The sequence below is a fragment of the Lemur catta genome, chromosome 15 (genome assembly GCF_020740605.2).
Source record: "Lemur catta isolate mLemCat1 chromosome 15, mLemCat1.pri, whole genome shotgun sequence".
NCBI classification, from domain to species: domain Eukaryota; kingdom Metazoa; phylum Chordata; class Mammalia; order Primates; family Lemuridae; genus Lemur; species Lemur catta.
This window is the reverse complement of record NC_059142.1, coordinates 46,608,283-46,631,107: the sequence shown is the minus strand read 5'-3', so window position 1 is coordinate 46,631,107 and position 22,825 is coordinate 46,608,283. Positions and strand designations below refer to the sequence as shown.

General features: G+C 37.7%; 1 protein-coding gene and 1 pseudogene across 6 annotated transcripts in view; both read right to left on the bottom strand.

The window, feature by feature from the left end:
* The window catches only part of CEP112 (centrosomal protein 112), a 359,225-nt gene that overhangs the window by 17,060 nt on the left and 319,340 nt on the right, over positions 1-22,825 (bottom strand). The window lies entirely within an intron of this gene.
* LOC123621292 lies at positions 10,206-10,305 on the bottom strand (annotated as a pseudogene).

Below are 22,825 nucleotides of genomic sequence, written 5' to 3'. Positions count from 1 at the left end.
AAATATGGATTTTTGGGTACGGGAGGGACATTCAGCCCATAACACCATCTCAATTTTAATAACTTCCATTTCCACACTGTAGATTTTTTTCAGTTCCACTCTGCTTGTGTCACTGGCTTCCCTTCCAAGGGCAAGCCCAGTCTTACCAAGCCACTGAGACAATGCAGGGAAGGACAAGAGGTACATTCATAGCTTTAGTCCATCAGCTAGAGATAACTGATTCTTCTTGCTATTGCAGAATCCAGTATCTAATGGCCCTAGGACCCACTCGAGGGCTTGCTTCATTAACCCAGTTCATATGAATGGACTTCTGCCTTTTCCCCCTGCCTACTGCTCCCCGCCCCTGCTAGAACTGGAGCTCAGGGCCAATGAAATATGAGCCCAGGACTTCTGCAGGAGCTGTTGTGGAAGGAACTTTCTCTTTTCTGCTGATATGAACCTGGAGACATGGGCCCAGGAACTGATAGCAGTCATCTTGCAGCCATGAAGGGGACAACTTGAAGAGCATGGAGTCAACAATAAGAAAACAGAACTAAAAATGGAGAGAGAAAAACTGTCTTTTGGTCACACAATGTGAGCTATTGGATTAAGCCTCCTTGGAAGCCAGTACTACTTCTCAGTTACATGAATCAAAAAATTCTCCTTATTATTTAAACTAGTTTGATTCAACCAGTTATTTCTAATAGATTATTCCACTGGGGCCAAGATTCCCTGGCAAGGGCCTAGACTGTACGCTCTATGAACTGGCCCGCCAATCACCCAGAGAGGTAATGGGGGCCACTTGGCTTAAACCCTGCCACGCCCTACTGGGTACTGACACCTGCCACAACTCGCAAATCAACTTCCACATCTCCAAATACCTTGCCCACCTCCCTGTTCATCTGCATTACAACTCTGGGCACTCAGAGCCTCCCTCTCCACTTTCTGAACTAATAAGTGAGATTCCTTGTATAGTGTCTTGCTGACTTAATCTTGAATTTATACACTAAAATCTTATATTGCTGGGTCCTCTGGGCCAAATCCTGACTCTAGATACTCCCTGCCACCTGCTTGCTTCATTGCTAGGCCATCTTTTGCTGCTGCAGAAAGTAAGCAACAATAATAAAACACACACACACTACTTCTACAGGATCAACCACAAATTCATGCTATTTAACCTCAGCGGACCTTCTCCACTGCTGGTAAACCTTTTACTGGCCTCTGTCTTACATTGTGTGGGGTCCTTTTTCATGCAATGTCCATTTTACAGGACACCTACCTACTTAGCAGCCAGCCTTGCTGATGACCTGCTAATGACCGACCCTGGTTTAATCTAGGGCCCAACAGCCCCCTGTGCTTGGTAAAGCTTTTGGTAATACCCAGGGAGCACCACAGAAAATAACTACACAAAGACAGGGGTTTAGTTATTTGCTGTGTCTTAATTGACACAAGCCATCAAAGTAATAATTGCAGAGAATGAGGTATAAATCAATAAAATAAGTAAATGGAAGTGATTAAAAGACAGAGCCACTTTAAAGCAAGTATTGCCCAATCTCCTGAAAATATAACTAAACCACTTTGCAAAAGAAATTATAATGGTTTGCTTTTGTTTTTCCTAAAAAGCACTAATAACAATAATGGAAAGTTCAATTGATAATTAAAGAAGAAGAACATTTCACTTTTGAGCTTTCTTTCATAAGTGAGGCAATATTCTTTTCAAATTGTAATACTCTGGCAAGGCACATTCAAGGTACTTTAGTTTCTTTGTACTTTTCTCCCCTTTATTTCAGATTTTATATGAATGAAACACGATGAGTAATTCCTTCTCTTTGGATCCTTCAGGATATTATTTAAACACTGGCATCTGGTCCAAGGGAAATTTAATGCTAAGTCAGAGGAGTATTTGAAAAATAGTTTACATCTGGTTTTGTACTACCCATCCCTGGAAGTACACAGTGAGGGTGGAGGAAATGAGCACACTGCTGGCTCTCTGGGCTCCGGAGCTGGTGGGGCTGGCTCCTTTGGTGTAATGCATACCACAGCATTCCCTTTTATAAAGTGAGGGATTAGTGCCACCTTCTTTGTAGCAATGTCGTGACCTCTATAATGCTTCTTAAATTGAGGACAATGATGGACCCACCAAGCCTTAACACATGATTTAAATCTGATCTGACAGTACTTAAACCCAGAAGTCCAGAAGGCTAATGGTTGAACAAGCTTGGGAAAATGTCCAGGGAACCAAATGTAGAAGCCCAGTGAATTACAGAGAGTAATCACAACTTCAGGGCCATGGGGTGGGGGAATAAAATGACATTTTCTGAATTGGTATCTGTTATAGGATTGACTAGAAAACTGTGGTCCCACTATAATGTACTAGAAAGCAAAAAAACAAAAAAATTCTTATATTCCTCTCACTTGTACCTCTGTAATTTATTATATTAAAGATACGAGGTTTTTTTTTTACAATTTTTTTTTATTTCAGCATATTATGGGGGTACAAAAGTTTAGGTTACATATATTGCCCCTGCCCCCCCCGCCCCCCCCAATCAGAGCTTCAAGCATGTCCATCCCCTAGACGGTGCGCATTGCACTCATTAAGAAATGAGTTTTAACAACATTCCTACTCTTATGCCAAAAAGAAAAAAAACCTGTCAAGATGAATCTCACAGAGGCTAAAAATTAGCAGCAACAGTATTTTCAGGTGGTCATTGATTTTAGGTACAGGTATATGGTATTTTAAATTTCTTACATTTAGTTAGAAAAAAATGGAAACAAGATTAAAATCAATTGTAATATTTGCATAGTGAGGATAAACCATGAAAAACACCACACACTGCAAGGCAGCCCTCACAGGACCCATGGAAGCCTGGTAGGTGAGCCTGTCACGCGGCAGCCACCCTGCTCTTCAGAGGGAGGCCAACACCTGTGACACTCCCATATGCACTGTTCTTAGGGGACTCATCCCATTTCAGTAAACTAAAAATTGGTGACAGGGCCAATGTTTATTTTTATTTTGTTTTTAGCTTGTAAACAATTCACACATCGAAAACATTGATGCCTTGTTCTTTGACTAATCCCCCAGAGGGCCTCCCAGGTATGCTGAGCTATTCAATATACATGTTAAGCCTTTGGCACTAAGTCAGGAACTTTCTACCTACATCCAAGAATCCTTATTACCCCTGTGACTTGTATTTCAGCATTTTTCTTTTCATAACTCAGATCCCCCACCTGGAAAATCCTCTGTTTGTAGTTAAGCACTAAAAGTCTATATAATTTATAACCACAAGGGCAGAGAAGGCAGAGAAAACTCTAAAACCACCTGACTACATGTGGCTTTTGGGAAGTAACATTCCTGGGTTCACACAAACTGAAAAAGAACAAAAGTGCTCTCTGAAAACAGCACAAAGTTAGACATACTTTCCCTTCTTTCCTGGGATGGAATAAGAAGAGTTTCCTTTACTCTCCATTTTTGTTAAAATTTGGGTGGTTTCTATTCTTTCAACTCAGCATTACGGATTCACTGTAAGAGTCTGTACCACCCTTTTAGCCAAAGACAGGTTTGGACAGGCGCTTTTTGAGGCCAACACTACACAGCGTTGTCAAGTGATGCTTTTCTTTGGTACCTCTGATCTCTCCTTTCTTTCTCCCTCATTCCACTTACAGAATCTTGCCCTCATTCTCATCTTGTTTTGATCCTGAATGTTTTCTCCCTACCTTCTCCTGGCAAACTTTCTTTTGGTAAAGTCTCTGATATGTGACCATTTCAAGGGATAACTTGCATTAGAAAGTCTCTAATTGAAAATAAAGTTCTGGTCCTTAATACCTCAAGTTTTTGCCCCCATAATTTTAGTTTTCAGCAAGTAGGCAAAGGAAACACTTTGGAAGAAGGGAAGCTGGCTCTTCTCTCTTCACTGAAACCACACTAGCAGTTTGACTTTGCCTGGTGTTAAGATGAACTCTACCACCATTGCCCATTATTGACTCATTTTCCTTTTGCTTTCCAAAGGATGGTATGACATTGAGCCCCAATTATTATATCAACCATAAAACCTAGATTTAGTGGCAAGGAGTTCTCTTCTAAAGACTGGTTTCAGACTTTAGAGTCTGAGGTGCCAGATTGAGATGTGTGTGTTACCACACAGGTATAAATGTAGGGCTTGAGTATGAGAAAGAGGATGGCTTGAGAATAGAAGTTTGGGAACCATCACAGTGAATGAGAGCTGAAGCCAATGAGAATGGATGATGTCACTGGGGCACAGAGAATGTGCAGCTGGAAAAAGTGGGGAATAGAGTCTAGACACAGAGATGACCTCCTATATGGGGAAGGCCAAAGACTATAAGTCAATAAAAGAGATTGAGAAGGTGGAGTCTGAAAAAGAAGAAAAATAGAATTATGTTGGGTCAAGAAGTTAATGCAAATTATCTTTAGGAATCTCTTCCACTTGGCTATGGGATCATTCAGAAAAAGATTCTCTCACTTACCTTATAATGGTGCCTCGTATATAGTAGGTGTTCAAGAAATGCTTGCTGAATGAGTAAGTGCCTTCTCCTGTTAAAAATAACTCATTTCTTCCTTCAGTGAGGCATATCTTCTTTTTCACTGATGCTTAAAAGAGGGTCTAAAATTTTTGTGTTCTGTCATTTTCAAAATATACCCTAATTATACTCTGATAGTTGCATATATATCATAGCTAGTATTTCCTAACAGGCAGGATTTCAACTCACTGTTTGGGTCCTGTTACTTTCTGTATATTTTTATAACTCAGTTGTAATTTTTTTAAAAACCTTGTAATTGAAATTCTCAGGAAGTTTTCTATATGCTGGCAGTATCTTTATACATACACATGAAAACATTTTTTATCATTATTTGTCACCTGTTTAAAAGCTGAATACCAAACAGTGCCGGCTTTAAAACACATCATGCATTCTTCAAGCTTCAACTAAACCCTGCCTTCCCCTAGATTTAGATGCTCCCAAATGTCACAGCTCACAAAGAAGTGGAACCAGCAACAATTAACCAATGTAATTTTCACATATTCTACAATTTTTCACAAGCTTAACTAAAAAGATCAGCATATGCCTAAGCAAAAATTTAGCAGTTTTAAAGACTAATAGAAACTAAGTAGACAGCACTTCAGAATTATGAATCTGACTGTTAACCAACTCAGGGTCCAAAAACTTATGGAATCTATAATTCCCGCATTTACCGATCAAGTAGTTGAATGCCTGCTCTGTGCAAGGCACCATGCGGATGCTATGGTGGTGGTGGTGCCAAGACTAAGCTCAGTACAAGTGATTGGGGAATCAACTCACACTACTGTCCTCGAAAAAATAACCTACTCTTACAAAGAAATATATAAAGACTATAAATACAATAGATATAATACATAAAGAATATAACTATATAAAGAAATATCTGCTGATATTTCCAAAGGGAAAGGTATTTCTCAGATGTCTATGGGGGTTATTTGGCTGAGGAGGGGGTGGGCAAAGCAAACAGCACACAGCTGAGTGAAAAAGAAAATACTGTAAGCAAGTGCAAAAAGCAAAACAGTAGTCAGTGGGCCAGGAATCTGAAGGTCAGACCCAGGGTGACATTATAGAAAAGTGAGCCCTGACTACAGTGTAAGAGCTCCGGGAGGGGAACTGGGAGGGAGTGTGATATGCAATAAGTGGAGAAGTACCCTTTGACCCCCTACCTAGGAGGAATGCTACACCTCAGAGATAGCGTTCTTGTGCAGTGGCTAAGAGATCCCATGACAGGTCTAAGAGGAGACAGCCAAGAAGTCTGCTGAAAGCACAGAGGAAGGATGCTTCTATCTGGCAGGTGTGAGAGCACTCTGAGGCTTCCCGTGTCTCTATAAACCTCTTTGTACCAACTGCAGAGAAAGTCTGTTCATCCTCTATGTGGTAGTGGTAAAACTTGACTGTGAGGCAAATATATATATTATACACACAAACACACAACATATGTATGTGCATGTTTGTATACATGTATGTATGTATATTCTCTGCCCTCAAAGGAGTCTCAGTCTAGTGGAAATGACAAAATATGTCCAGAAGTAATTATAATGAAGATGATATGTCTAAATTCAACAAAAGGTAGCTATCAGAAATCCTCAGAAAGCAAAACACTTCAGTGAAACAGTTCTCATTAAAGATGAATAAAAGACAAGAATGCATGCTATCATGGCTACTACTCGATATTGAACCAGAGGCCTTGCCTGTGTAGTAAAGCAAACAAATAAGAATGAAAGATGGGAAAGAAGATACAAACATTATGTCTATTTAGGAATGACATAATTGCCTACTTAGAAAATTTAGGAAATCAACTGAAAAATCTTTAGAACTAATATTAGTAATAGTTCTGGTTGGATACACATACACACACACACACACACACATATACACATATATATGTACATATATACATATTCACAAAAATGTGAATACTTTCCTAAACACTAGCAATAACCATTTAGAAAATACAAGGAGAATCAACAAAAGGAAAAAACACCATAACATATTTGCAAATAAATTTAATAAGAAATGTACAACACATCTATACGATGATAAATTTCAATTGTACTGAAAGACACCAAAGAAGATCTAATGAAATGTAGAGTTCCTGAATGGGAAGACTCAATGTTGCAAAGACATCAATTATCCTGAGACTCACTCATAAATTCAATGCAGTCCCAATCAGACAATCAGTGGGATTTTTTAAAAAAGAACTCTACAAGCTCAGTCCAAGATTCACATAAAAGAGAAAATGCTTAAGAATAACTGAGATAATTCTAAAAAAAATGTGATGAGAAGAGCCTTCCCTCTATAGGTAATATTTACTGTGTATTAGTAGTCTTTCAAAGGTTTTACTTGTAATAACTGACTTAATCCTTACAATAACTTTATAAGGTGGGTGCTACTATTAACTCATTTTCAAGATAGGGAAACTGAGGTAAACAAGTAAAGTAACTTGTTTGATGTTCCATCACATGTAAGTGGTAGTGGCAGAGCTGGGATCTGAACCCTGGCAGTGTGGCTCCAGAGTTCATGCTCTTAAGCACCAGAATAACCAGCTCATACTAGCATAGAAAATGAATGAATAGGAAATAGGAGAAAGTTCTGAACAGATTTCCATATATACAGAAAATATGATTTTTGAAAAAGATGGCATTTCCCAAAAATAGGGGAAGTATATATCAGTCAATAAAAGTATGAATAACTGGTTATGTATTTGGAAATAAAACTAATAAATTAAGATTCCTATATTAGTTTTCTATCATTGCTGTAACAAATTACCCCTAATTTAGCAGCTTAAAACAACACAGATTTATTATTTCACAGTTCTGTAGGTCAGAAGTTTGAGGGGGTTCAGCTGGATCCTTTAGTCTGGGTATCACAAGGTCAAAAATCAAGGTGTCAGCTGGCCTGGACTCTTATCTGGAAGCTCTGAGGGAGAATTCATTTCCAAGTTTACTTGGATTGTTGGCAGAATTCAATTCCTGAGCTGGAAGTCCCTCTCAGCCCCCTAAGGCTGCCTGCATTCCTAATCATGTTGCCCTCTCCATCTTTTTTTCTTCCATTCTTCCTTTCTTTCTTTCTGTATTTTTGGTAATTTTTTTATCCCAAAATATTAAGGGGGTACAAATGTTTTTGTTACATGGATATACTGTATAATGCTGAATTCAGGCTTTTGGTGTGCCTATCACCTGGCTACTGTTCACTGTACCTGATAGATAAGCTTTTATCCCTTCTCCCTACTCTCCCCCTCCTTAGTTTCCAATGTCCTTTATGCCTCTTTGTGCCCATGTGTACCCATAATTTAGCTCCTACTTATTAGTGAGAACATGTGGTATTTGCTTTTTCATTACTAAGATACTTCACTCAGGAAAACAGACTCAAGTTGCTGCAAAAGACATTATTTCATTCCTTTTTATGGCTGAGTAGTACTCCATAGTATGTATATACCACTGTTTCTTTATCCACTAATAAATTGATGGCCACCTAGGTTGATTCCATATCTTTGTAATTGTGAAGTGCACTGTGGTAAACATTTGAGTGCAGGTGACTTTTTGATAAAATGGTTTCTTTTCCTTTGGGTAAATACCCAGCAAGGAGATTGCTGGATTGAATGGTAGGTGTACTTTTAGTTCTTTAAGGAATCCTGATACTGTTTTCCACAGGTGTTGTACTAGTTTGCTGTCCCACCAACAGTGTTTAAGCGTTTCTTTTCCTCTGCATCCATGCGAGGATCATTGTTTTTGACTTTTTAATAATGGCTATTCTGACAGAAGTAAGGTGGTATCTCATGTGGTTTCAATTTGGATTTCCCTAATGATTAGTAATATTGAACATTTTTTCATATGTTTTTTGACCATTTGTCTATCTTCTTTTGAAAAAATTCTATTCATGTCTTTTGTCCATTTTTTGATGGGGTTGTTTGATTTTTTTTCTTGCTGATTTGTTTGAGTTCTGTGTAGATTCTGGATATTAGTCCTTTGTCAGATATATAGTTTGCAAATATTTTCTCCATTCTATAGGTTGCCTGTTTACTCTGTTGATTATTTCCTTTGCTGTGAAGAGGCCTTTTAATTTAATTAAGTCTCACGTATTTATTTTTATTGTTTTTTTTTAAGTCCCACTTATTTATTTTATTGTTATATTTGCCTCTGGGGTCTTAGTCATAAATTCCTTGCTGAGGCCTATGTCGAGAAGAGTTTTTCCTACATTTTCTTCTAGAATTTTTATGGTTTTATGCCTTACATTTAAGTCTTTAATCTATCTTGAATTAATTTTCGTATGTGAGAGATAGGGGCCCTGCTTCATTCTTCTGAATGTGGCTATCAAATTTTCCCAGCACCATTTATTGAATAGGGCTTCCTTTCTCCAGTGTATGTTGTTGTTTGCTTTGTTGAAGATCAGTTGGTTATGGATACATGGTTTTATTTCTGGGTTCTCTATTCTGTTCCATTGGTCTAGGTCTTTACTTTTATACCAGCACTATGCTGTTTTGGTAACTATAGCCTTGTAGTATAATTTGAAGTCAGGTAATGTGATGCTTCCAGATTTGTCCTTTTTGCTTAAGATTGCTTTGATTATTTGGGCTCTTTTTTGGTTCCCAATGAAGCTTAGGATTATTTTTTTCTAGATCTGTGAAATAAGATGTTAGTATTTTGATGGGAATTGCATTGAATCTATAAATCACTTTGGGCAGTATGGACATTTTTATGATGTTGATTTTACCAATCCATGAGCACGGGATGTTTTCCATTTGTTTGTATCATCCAAAGCCAGGAAGGGACACAACAACAAAAAAGAAGACTACAGACCAATATTCCTGATGAACATAGATGCAAAAATCCTCAATAAATTACTAGCAAATGAAATTCAACAGCACATCAATATGATAATTCACCATGATCAAGTACATTTCATCCTTGGGATGCAAGGATAGTTTAACATGTGTAAATTAATAAATATGATTCACCACATCAACAGATACAAAAACAAAGACCATATGATCATCTCAATAGATGCTGAAAATGCATTTGATAAAATCCAGCACACTTTTTCTGATAAAAACCCTCAGAAACTAGGCACAGAAGGAACATAACTCAAAATTATAAAAGCCATATATGACAAATCCACAGCCAACATCATACTGAATAGGGAAGAGTTGAAAGCATTCCTTCTAAGAACTGGAACAAGACATGGGTGCCCACTATCACCACTTCTATTCAACATAGCACTATAAGTCCTAGCCAGAGAAATCAGGCAAAAGAAAGAAATAAAGGGTATCCAAATTGGGAAAAAAGAGGTCAAAATATCCCTGTTTGCTGATGATATGATCTTGTATCTAGAAAACCCTAAAGATTCCACCAAAATAAATTGATAAATAAACTTAGCAGAGTTTCCGTTACAAAATCAATGTACACAAATCAGCATCATTTCTACATACTAATAACTGTCAAGCTGAGAGTCAAATCAAAGACTCAATACCATTTATAACAGCTACAAAGAAAACAAAATACTTAGGAATATACTTAACCAAGGAGGTGAAAGATCTCTACAGGAGAACTACAAAACACTGATGAAAGAAGTCCTCTACATCTTTAAAGTGGCAGTGATGCATTGGATCCTTTTCATATTTCAAATCTCTCTGACCCCCCTTCTGCCACATCTCTTCTGCCTCCAGCCAAAGAAAGTTCTCTGTGGTCATGTATTTGGATTGGGCCCACCATTTGGATAATCTGGGACAATCTCCCTTTTTAAACTGATAAACAGATACGACACTTGATCTTAGCCAAAAGGCTGAGAAGTGATAATCTCCCTTTTTAAAGATCACTGATTAGTGGCCTTAATTATATCCACAAAGTTTCTTTTGCCATGTAATGTACATTCTCACAGATTCCAGGAATTAGAGTATGGACCTCCTTCAAGGGCCATTCAGTCTACTGCAATCCTTATTCTACAACATATATAACAATAAATTTGAGATGGGCTAAAGAGTTAAATGTATAAAACAAAATTCTTAAAAGTACTATAAGAAAATAAAGAGAATACATTTCATCATCCTGGGTTAGGGAATGCTTACTAAAGCAAGCTTAAAAGAAGATAATCTTCCAAAAAATGAAAAAAGTGAATAAAAAATTAAAAAAGAAGCAATTGAAAGTATTTGCAATCTATTTAACTAACAAATCATTAATACACAGACTATATAAAAATACACTTCTAGAGATCAAATTGGAAAAACAAATTAATAGAGAGAATTAGCAACAAATGTGATTAAGCAATTCACAGAAATGCAAATGCTGGTTTTCCACTTTTAGTCATGGAAGCTTAGATAATCCTCTCCCAATTCCTCTTCAAGATTTTAGGGAACTAAGAAGGCAGGGAAAAATTATGAGTCCAAGATCTTGGAGATGATATAAACCAGGAGAATTTGTAAGACTGGCATTTGAGGACGTTTTTACATAGTGATCTTTGCCAATTCTGGAGTGGTTGGTGAGAGGCTATGAAGCTGAACCAATCTTTTAACAGTTTCACAATAAAAATCCAAGGAGACACAAATTGAAGTTCAGGGCTCACTAAGGGGGAGTGTCTGATAAAATCACTATGCTTTGGGTGGATTCCAAAGGGCTACACTCTAGGAGTAGGAGTGAACTGGAAATAGAACAGCTCTCTCCAGAACTGAAGTCTAGCTTCAAATTATCTCAATCTCTGGAAATGGATTCAGGTTATTCAAGATTGCAAGTGCCACTACCTGCCTACCTAGAAAAAATGTAAGTTCTCTCTGGAAGACATTGTCTGAGGTCTTAAATCATTTCTATAAATTTTCACATAAAATATCTGGAAATCAATCAAAAACATTAGGCTTACAAGAAAGCAAGACAATATGATCAAAAGCAAAGAGAAACAAAAGACAATAAAACAAGATTTCCGTGAACTCCAAATAATGCTTATCAGACCTAGACTTTAAAAGAACCAAGATATAGGTTCAACAGAATGAGAAAAATGATTGTGAACTTTGACACAGAATGAGGAATTTAAAAAGAACTAAGTAGAAATTCTAGCTCTGGAAAATATAATAAGCAAAATTAAGAATAGGTTAATAACAGGTTAGACACAGCTAAGGAGAGAATTAGTGAACTAGAGGCTGGGTAAAAATAAAATATCCAGAATAAATACAGACATAGGGAATATAGTTAGGAGATCTAATATATACAAATCATAGTTCCAAAAAGAGAACAGAGAGAGAATTAGGCAGAACTAAAACCAGAAAATATGAATACTGTAACCACACTAAAGTAAGTATATCCACAATCAATTGAAAAATCTTCCAACAAAGAAAGCTCTAGGCCCAGATGGCTTCATCAGTGAATTCTATCAAATATCTTAAAGGAAAAAATAATAGCAATATTACATGAACTCTTCCAGAAAATAGATAAAGAGGGAACACTCCAAGTTGTTTTGTGAGGCCAGTAAACTTTGATATCAAAATCTGATGAGAACATTACAATGCAAGAAAGCTACAGGCCAATCTCCCTCATAAATACAGATGTAAAAATTCTAAATAAATATTAGCAAACCAAAATCCAGCTAAACATAAAAAAGAGTAAGTTGTCATGATCAAAGGGGGCTTATTCCAGGAATGCAACATACATTAGAAAATAAATCTATGACTTTCATTGTATTAGTTGAATAAAGGACAAAATTCATATAATTATCTCAAAGGATGGAGAAAAGGCATTTAAGAAAACTCAATATCTATTTATGACTCAAAAAAGAATAATGAATCTTGCTAAGAATAGAAAGAAAATTCCTTAACGTGATAAAGGGAATCTATACAAAGTCAATTGTATTTCTATATATCAGCAACAAAGTGTGAGAAAATGCAATTTAAAAAAATGCCATTAAAAATTAGCATTATAATATGTCAAATACATAAGAATAAATAATATGCAGAAGATGTGGAAGTTATCTCCACAGAACATGCAAAATATAACAGAAAAATTTAAGATGCTTAAACAAAGCAGAGTGATATATTACATTCATGGACTGGAAGACTTATTAAAAATTGAAAAGCTGAGTCTAAAATTTATATAGAAATGCAAAGGGCAATGAAGTACCACTACGAAAATGTAAACTTCACAAGGGCAAGGATTTTTGTTTGGTTTGTTCATCAGCTAAGAAGCTGAACCGATATTTTCATAGTTTCACAATAAAAATTCAAGGAGACACAAATTACAGTTCAGGGCTCATTAAGGGGGAGTATACCCAGGCCATATGGCAACTTCCCAGTAAATGACTGGTGAATTGAATGTTGAAAGTGTCACTTATGAGTTTACTAAAAGTTCACTCTGAGCTGTCATTCAGTTACGATGGCACATTCTGTTATATCATCTCAATTCTCTTCCTCTGCTTATCAAGTCACACAAAACCTCAAACTCTTATGTGCTGAATGAAGCACTTGGGACCATTTGGTATAGTTTTTCATTGTTTCTGAGGGGGCACTCATTAAAATAAAATCTTAGGCTGAAGGGCAGAAAAATAAGATAAATTGCTGCTCTGGTTCCAACCAGGCCTATAGCATCGGATCATCGGATCATCAACAGCTTTCTGCTGTTGCTGCTTCTCTAAGAGCTGGGGGACAAGATCTGAGCATGATGTCCATGCCTTTCCACCATGCCTTGCTACCCAACTGAGCTGAGAAGAGCCCTCAAATAAGTTTGTTGGGGCCAACACAAACAGGCTGCAAATTCCTTCCTTCCTTCTTAATAATCAAAAACTAGAAAATCTCCCTTCAGAGTGGTCTTCACCTCTTATTTCTCCTCACCCCTCCCTTTTGAGTAAACACGGGGGCAGATCTCACATACAAAACCAAAAAGCGATCTTTAAACTATTTGTTTTCCTTTATTATAACAGAAGATCCTAGAGGATAGCACGTTTTCCATGCCATTTCTATACACTGGGAGCTGCATTAAGTATTAGGTTGTCTGGTTCAAAATAGGAATTGTACTTCATAACACTTTAATAATGCCAATTATTATATTTTTCACTAGTTCTAATTTTTCCATTTAATTCAACCAATTATTCTTTGCATTTGAACATTTTCTAATAATATTTTTTTCTTACTAGAACTGTGCCCTCTGATTCCATATAGAAATCCAACAAGTTATCTACATGGAAAATATATCCAAATAGCCCTTTTAACTTCTGAATTGTCCATTGTATTAGAAAAATCATCTTTCTTTCCTTATTTCAAGTTTAAACTAATATACATCTGGTGCCTCTAAAATATCTCTGCTCTGTCATTTGTTTGCCAATAAACAATTTCAGTTGCTGCTACCTCAAAATAGTCCTTTCTTAATAGGAAAAGGAGATCTTCTCTAGTTGGAGTACAGTAAAAAAAGGAATTGCAAGTTAAGTGGTATCTTAGACTGTTTGATACTCTTTTTGGAACGTGACAAGCACAGTAAGTGGTCACACCAAACCTTTCTCCCTTGTGACCATGCTGACTCACTCCCACCCTTTTTTTACCATCATTGTGTCTATCTCCTACTTCCCCTTTCCAGCTGTTCACTTAATTCTATGAATTCAGTGCTTAGTAGCTGTCAGAAAAGCCTTGATAGGATACTCATCAGGAATGTATATTTATTTTTTTCTTTCCACCTTCCTGGGAAATTATATTCAATTACCCTGGTTAATACTTGATAATTCTTACCCACCAATTTTAAAAGGTGGTATAGAACACAACTTGATTTTAAGTTTTTGTTTCTGCTTTATTCTTTAAGTGCCTCCATAATTTATTGGTTTGGAGTAAATCCTTTGGATTAAATCATTTTTGGACTGAAAAAAATCATTTAAAAGAAGACTAAAATTAAAGCCAAATTATCTTTAAAATTAAACCAAAAGAAGTGAGAATATACACTCACATTATTTCAGTATAGGAGTAAAAGATGAGACTCAGCCATAGGCAGGCAAAGCCTGGCTGTGAACCCTCCAGCCCCGGGTAGGAGCCCTGAGTAATCCTGTGGCTCTCGCCGTTCTTTTTCATCCCCCAGTGTTCACTGCAAGGATGAAGAACTACTTTAACAATGCAGAAAATGCTTTGTGGAAAAACAGCTGCAGTGATGCAGTGGGTGCTTTGCTGACACTTGGATTTGATATGTCAGCAAAGCACAGGATTAAAAACACGCAGCAAGCAATAAGGGATCCTGCCTCCCCTCTCCTCCCCCAGCACAATAAGCCCAGTGAAGTTAAAAACAAAGGGAATCTCAAGGAAGCAAAGATGAAATGCAGGGCGCATTCACACTAGAAGGGTGCTTTAAGTCATCCTTAAAAAAACGGCATTGTGATCACTGTATATAATTTTTAGCAGAGGTTTGGGTATAAGTGTTTGACTTGCTTTGTCACTAAAATCTACTGGAATAACAAATTTATGTGAAATATTTTCATGAGATGTGTATTTTCATAAAAATACTAATGTCCTTGACACTAGTTCAAGTGTTTTTTTTTTTTTCAGAAAACTGGGGCAAGTATGCAAACTGTCACTGAGAATAAGATGTGGCCAAAATTAAATGTGGCTCTATCTCCCATAACAACTCATCTTAGAATGATGCATCATGCCAGCTGTCTGGGAACAAATGTATTTTGTTGGCATGGGAACAAAAGAATTAGTCTGAATTTTGTAAATAAACTGTGGTTATTAAAATTACTTGAAACAAACCAGAATAATAACCATTAAACATGAAAAGTCAATAAAAGTCTTTGAATTATATTTCTGTTGCAATTCCTGTTTTTATAATGTGCTTTGGGACAAAACATAGTTTTGAGTTGTTAGTACTTTCAAATAGATTTCACTATGGATGAGTTAGCCAACAGCATCTAAGACTGTGAAGTTTTTAAATCCTTTATGGAAAATGGAAATTAAAGGCTTGGAAATCTTGTAGAAGACCAATTCTTCCTTTTAACAATCATTGCGGGCCGGGCGCGGTGGCTCACGCCTGTAATCCTAGCTCTGGGAGGCCGAGGCAGGTGGATCGCTCAAGGTCAGGAGTTCGAGACCAGCCTGAGCAAGAGTGAGACCCCGTCTCTACCAAAAATAGAAAGAAATTATCTGGCCAACTAAAAATATATATATACAAAAAAAAAATTAGCCGGGCATGGTGGCTCATGCCTGTAGTCCCAGCTACTCGGGAGGCTGAGGCAGTAGGATCGCTTAAGCCCAGGAGTCTGAGGTTGCTGTGAGCTAGGCTGATGCCACGGCACTCACTCTAGCCCGGGCAACAAAGTGAGACTCTGTCTCAAAAAAAAAAAAAAAAAAAAAAAAACAATCATTGCGATTATTGCTTAATTGATTTTCTGTCTCCATAGCATCTTCCTCTGTAAGGCTGCCTGTGACTCCATAGATTTTCTGGTTACCCTTGATGACGACCGAGGTGGTTTAAAGATAAGCAGTGCTATCCACCGAAAGCTTTAAACTTATTGATTTTGGTTTTTCTAATATCCATGCTACTCCCCAGTAGATCACTGGGCATTGTGGGAGGCAGTAAACTCTTTGGGAATACGAATGATAATAGTTCTGATGCGATAACAGGCAGAAGGAGCTCAGGCACTTCTAGAAATGTCTAACATTGCCCAAAAGCTGCTTATACTAAAGGAACCAAATTTTATCTTAAAACCCAGGGACCCAGAAAGGAATCAGTAGAATGCTAAGTATATCTGTAGAGAAAATAAAGGACTTTTTTGGTGTCCTTTCTGCTTTGGCCTTTTGGAGGCATCTTGCAGGAGATATTTGGAAGGAAAATCTACCCTGTTTTAGTGGGAGCAGAAAGGTGGGTTGCATGGGCAGGGCACTGGCATTGTGCTTTCTCTTTGTTTTCCCTGGCTTATGAACCCTTTTTGTGCTATAATGTCTGGGGAATAGCTGACAGCCCAAAGAAGCTATGAGAGGCCATGAATGATCCTAGATGACATGATCACTCCAGCTGAAAATGATAAAAGAATGTCTATAATATTTATTTTTTAAAAAATCTAGACAAGAATAGGCTTAGAAAAAGACATTTAGAATATGTTTAGGAGGCCCAATACCAAGGGCCTATGATCATTACCCAAGTTCAGTGCCTTTTGGAACTCGTCATCCTCAAATTCCCTGTAGAATGCGATGCTGGTAATCCTCCCTCCCTCTCTCCATCCCTCCCCTCCCTCCCTCCCTCCTTTCTTCCTCCTATTTAGCATATGATGTTGATAATCCTCCCTCTCTCCCTTTTTGCATCCCTCCCCCTTTCTCTCTCTCCTTTCTTTGTCTCATTAATTCACTGAGCACCACATGGGCCAGGCTGAGATATGGGGATAAACATGACACAGTCCCAGCTCAGAGGTGCACCCTCACAGTACCCCACCTACTGAGGGAGCTGGATGGGAAAACCTGTAATGTGGGGCCACAGAAAGTGCTACCAGAGCACAGATGAAAGAGAGATCTGAAGTGGGCAGGGACATTTTGAGGACAGGGGCTCTGGAAAGCAAAGGCTTTACAGAGCAATTCAATTCAACAAGTACCCATGGATGCCAAGAAGATGACAGATCCTAACCCTAAAGAGATTAAAGTCTAGTGGGAAACTCTCTTTTCTTGGTTTTCATGGCATTAAGTTTTCCTGGCTCTGCTTTTATCTTTCTACCCATTCCTTTAGACCATGCTTTGCATCTTCCCCTCCTTTCTCTGGTCCCTTGAATGTGGCAAAGGCCTGCACACAGCCCTCTTATCTCTCTCCAGGTTCTCCCGTGTCAGTGTCATCCAAACACTGCACTTCCGCTGCGTCCCCATCAAGATGATGCTGACATTTTACACTCCTAGGGCTCTTCCTTGAGCTCTAGATTCAGATGTTCAACTACCTGTCTCCAAATGAATGTCCTCCTTCCAGCATCTCAGATGCAACATCTAAAAAGTGATGGCATCATTGTCTACTATACACCAACTTATTAATTAAAAAACTTGGTATTACTTTTGACACATTCCTTTCTTTTGCCCTCTAAATTTCTGTATTCTGTAATTTTTCCTCTTAAATGAATCTTCACATTTGTCCCTTTCTTTCCGTGTCCTTTGACAACACTCAAGTCAAGCCTTCTGTATTTCTCTTGTGACTAGTAATGCAAATTTTAGTGCTGTAGCCTCTAAATCGGTCTCCATTCATTTTGTGTTCATCTCGTCTACCTGCCAGATTGATCTTTGGAAAGTATAGTCTCAATTATGTAATGCTCCTCAGTAAAGAAAAAAATCCTCAATTGCTGGTAACTGCTTCCTAACAAATGACTGAACTCAGCATGGCATCTGGGACTGGCCACCAAGGTCCTGACGCACACCATGGCGCTTAGTGAAGAGGAGATGCTCAGTAACAAAGGATCAGGGATCCTCTCGCTTGTAATGGACAAATTGAATGAAGCTAAATTTCTGGTCTTGTTTTCCTCTTCGCTGATATCACCCTCTGGCCAAGACATGACTCAGTGTTCACTGAGCATGCTGAGCATGTTCTGCCTCTCGTCTTCCCTCATTCTGCTCCCTGACGAGAATGTCCTTCCTCTATGGTAACGCCCAGCTCAGATGTCTCCTTCTCCTTTCTGAAGAACTGTAAGCACACACATTCCAGCTGCATAATGCCTTATAGTTTTTGAAGTATTTTTACATACATTATCATGTTTTGATGTTCCCAAGAACCGTGTGGGAAGATATTATTACTAACATTTTACTGCTTAGGAACCTGATATCCAGAGAGGTTAAGTGACTTCCCCATGATCACATGATTAGTAGAGACAAAGGTGGGTTTAGAACCAGCGAGTGCTCTTCCCACTGCAGCAGAATAGTCCTCAAAGCCTCTCCTGTTTTCTCTCCCTGTGTCTTGGGAGGGGTCTCTGGGACAACCTCTGCCCCCCTCCCCCAACACTTAAACACACACAATTACCACTGAGACTTGTCTTTGGTTACTAGATTCTCTCCTAAACTAACTGATAGGTCTAAGCCTTAAATATGAAGTTCATTGCTGCAAAACTACGACTGAAATGTTAAAGTGTGACTGGTTTTTAGCTATGTATTTTAAAACAATTTGTGGGTTACTTGTGCCTGCACAGTCCAGACCTTTAATGCTTGGCCACACCATCTAAGACTCAGAACTAAACCAGCTGGCTACAAAAAATGCTGTTTGCAAAACCAGAGAGGTCCCCCAGGGGCATCCAAAAGCAGTAAGGCAAGGTGGGAGCCAGGTACTTTCAAGAGAAGCCTGGCAGAAGCACTGACTCTCTTCGGCCTCAGAAGGACCCGGTTCCCTCAAGGGCTGCAGGCTCCTGAAACAACCCCAAGTCATTGAGTGCCAAACCCTGCCTAGGTGGTGGGACCCTAACCTTTTCCTGGCTAAAGACCCTCCCCTTTCTTCCCCACAGGGTCAGGGAAGATGGAAGGCAGGACCAATGCTTGTATTCTTTCCACATCTTGTGATTCTGAGCCCCCAAACCATTTAGAACAAGAATCGACTTTCATTCCATGCCTGGTGTGTACATTTTACACGTATCTCCTTTACTAGACTGCAAATTCCTGGAGGGCAGGACCTATAATTTACTGATGTTTGTTTCTTTTCAAACCTAGCACTGTCCGGTATAACATGCTTGTCAAAAGAATAAAATGTTGAATAAAAAAAGATGGACTCTCCTCTGCATGCTCAGCATTGTGTTTTATTTATTAGGAGAGCTCTGTAGGATTGTTTTTTTCTCACTAATTTATTTAAAACAATCTTCTAGGAAGCTGAGTGCCCAATGTAATTAAAGCTACTCATACTTTCAAAGGTTAAGATAGCCAGTCTGAAGCAGAGGTTTTGTTACATGTATATTAATATCCACATTACAGTCTGTTAGAATCTGACATTGTTTAATGCTTTTGTGATAAATACATGCTTTACACAGTGTTAAGAAGACCAAGTAGACTGTTAGGTTATTTCCTTTCTTCCTTTTCTTTTCTGTAATTTGTCAGACCAAATTATCCAGTCTCATTGTGTATAATGAAACATTGTTTGCTCCCAAAAGTGAATTTTAGCTTTACGCATAATATTTTAATCTATACCTGAATCTGAGTGACAGATGGCATATATGCATTTTATATAGTGTTTAAACAATGGAAAATAAAATCCCAGGAGAGAGTAGACCACATGCTGTCCTACCCTGGGTCTGCCACTACTATGTTGTACACTAGGGAAGTCACATCCTTTCCCGATGACTCAGTTTCCTTGTACAATGAGAAAGTTTGATCAGAGCTCTGATCTCCCCTCCTTTGCTGAAATTATAGGGTTCTTGCCCAGATCTTATCTGGAATTAGAAATTATTAACTCTTCATCTGGATAAAACTAATGGTGATTTCTAATATTTTATTACTTATGGATTAAAGGAAAGATCATGTTTTTGTAAGACTGACAGATAAAAAATGAGTATTTTCTAATTCTATTTGTGTTCTTTCTCTTGAATCTGTGTAAGGAGCAAACTAACCCTTTGTACCCACTGACGAACATGCCTTCTCTGGGGCCTCCGTCTGCCAATCTGCCAATATGAGGAGACAGAGGACAGAGCTGATGGCACCAGGGCTAGTGGTAGGCAGCAAGGACACCACCCATCAAGACCTGATGAGAAGCAGCTTTTTGTTTTTAATTAAAAACACAAGTTTTAAAATGCCTCATTCATTTTTTGTTTTTACAGAATCAAAACACAGAAATTTTTCTTAAATGAAAAACAGAAACAGTTTAAATTCTTTTTAAGCATGCAAGTTAAAAAAAGCAGCCTAGGAAATTGTCCTTTGTAATCCTGCCAGTTTCAATTTTGATTCTTTATGCAACTAGTATCAGGATAATGACACTTGGTTGAAAAGAAAAAGAAGAAAGTCCGAAATAACTGTTTTACACACATTTCAGTTGTTTGATTGGCTGATGTGACGCTAGCTACTGTTATTGCAGTTGCTTCGACGGATGACAAAAAAGAAAATCATAATATAACAATTTCAACATTTTAGATATCCTCAGTAGCTCATATATAAGGAGATCCTAAAAAATGTTCATCACAATAGTTCTAGTTACTTTTTAACTACTTCTAATAGTGTCATAAATTTAAAGGGGGACAGAGGTCAAATTTACATAAAGGATTAAATTTAAATTGAATATAGTTGAATAGTATTTATTAAATGTCTATCATTTGCTGTTCAGTTTTGTTGAAACAACTGGCATTTTTTCCTCTCAAGCTACACCCTAGGACCTTGTGGAAAGAACCCAACATCTCATGGCTGCAAAGATTATGAAATATTCAGCTTTACCCATGGGTATTTCCTGACATTTCTTTGGTAAACTGTAGCCTAATAGAAGATATCAGGAATTAGTGTAAGAAATATTCTAAAAAGCTATTGTCACTACAAAGATGAAAGTAACTTTGATGATCAAAAAGGAGTCAATAAAAAAAGGCTGAGAGTAGTTCCTGAATCCTTCTCTATTGTTCATTTGGGATTTCTTCATTTCCCTACTCTCAATATATTATGGAATTTTCTGTGTGAAGTTTTGCCATGAATTAAAGTGATGTCAACAAAGTTTTACCTTAAGTCATATTTTACCACAAACTGGAGAAGTCTCAATCCTCCAGGGAGCACAGTTTCCTGCTTTTAAGAAGCTTGTCTTTTCTCCTTTTAGTTACATGCATCCTCGACAGAGGAGGGAGCTCAGCTGACCTCCAGTGACAACTGGACCTATGCTGATTGGACTTGAACAATCCTATGCACCCATCTGAGGAGGCATCTTCATCTGTGGCCAAATCTACTATTTTTGTTTCCTTTGCTTTTTCTCTTCTCTGCCCATGGAAGGTCAATGGCATTTGCAACTGTACCAGGTATCTGGAACAGTATGTTTGTTTTCCTGCCATCTTTAATAAGTTTATTTCCCCTATCATTGCTATCCAGTTTTTTATTAACTAGAAATTTAACTTAAAAGTTGTCATTAAAGGAGCAAAGGTTTGAAATTCAGATAAATCTGGGCCTGAATATACCTCTACTATTTATTAGCTGTGTGATCTTGGATGAGTTACTTAATCACTCTGGGTTTTAGTGAGTCATGTGAGGATTAAATGAACCAATATGTATGATGTTTCTTGCATAGTGTCTGTTACCTTGTAGGCACTTGGCAAAGTGTAGTTATTCATTTTTTTATTCTAGTATTATTTTATTTTGTTATCCTATTATTGACTACATGACATATACACTGTGTAATACATATATGTATATGTGTATTTATGCATATCATGTATACGTGATGTACATATATATGATATACATATTATACAGGGTATTTATTAGAGAGTAGGAAGGAGTTATAGGAGGTCAAGTCAATTCAGTAAGTATTAATACTCAGCATCTATTAGGTGTTACTTCTGCCATTTTGTATAATCCTCTACCATGGGATCCTATTTGTAAACATCTCCAGAGATTTTAAAAAAAGCTTCCCTTCTCATAGCAAAATTCCTGTACTGAGTTTTACTATGAGATAATCAAAGTATAAATGTCTGTCAATACCTATGTCAGGTTCTGTATTGGTGGCACTTAGGACAATATTAGCAATTCTATACTCAATGGCTGAGGACAATGCATTTATAAAAGGTTTCATTAAAACTCATGTACTCTATTCATACATGTTGACTTTTTACTTTAAATTGTCAAAATTATTACTAAGTGTAGTTTATTATAACCAGAAGAGTTGGGTGAAAACAATCTTGTCATTTAAAAATAAAAGAGGTCATTAGCTATTGTCATAGCCAGATTATTCTGTTTTCTATTTCATTTGTTTTAAACAGAATGGAAAGAAAGAGGAGACAACTAAAATTCAAAAGAAAACATGATTTATGTCCCTAAATAAAATAATGTCCATTTATTTTAAAACAATGACATAGCAAACGCTGTTGGCTACATACTCAACATCTATTTCCCTTCTGTTTTGTTCCAGGTTTCCTTCCTCTCCTAATTCCATCACCAGCAGGTGGATCCTGATTGGTCTAGGCTAGTTTTGGTACTCTCAGCCCTCTTGCCAGGAATTGGGCATGCCAGGCTGAGCATGTGACCTTCTCTAGCCTATGAGATGTGAAGGGACTGGTGTGGTTCTAGGAAAAATATCCTTACTCGTTAGAAGGAGACCTAGAAACTGACAGTCCCTTTCTGCCTCTGGATAGTACAGATGTGGGTGGGATGCCTGGCACTGCGATAGCCACCTTGGAATTGCTTTTAGAATGAAGCACACAGGAGGTGGAGCCACGAGAATGCCGGAGATGTAGAGCCAGAGCC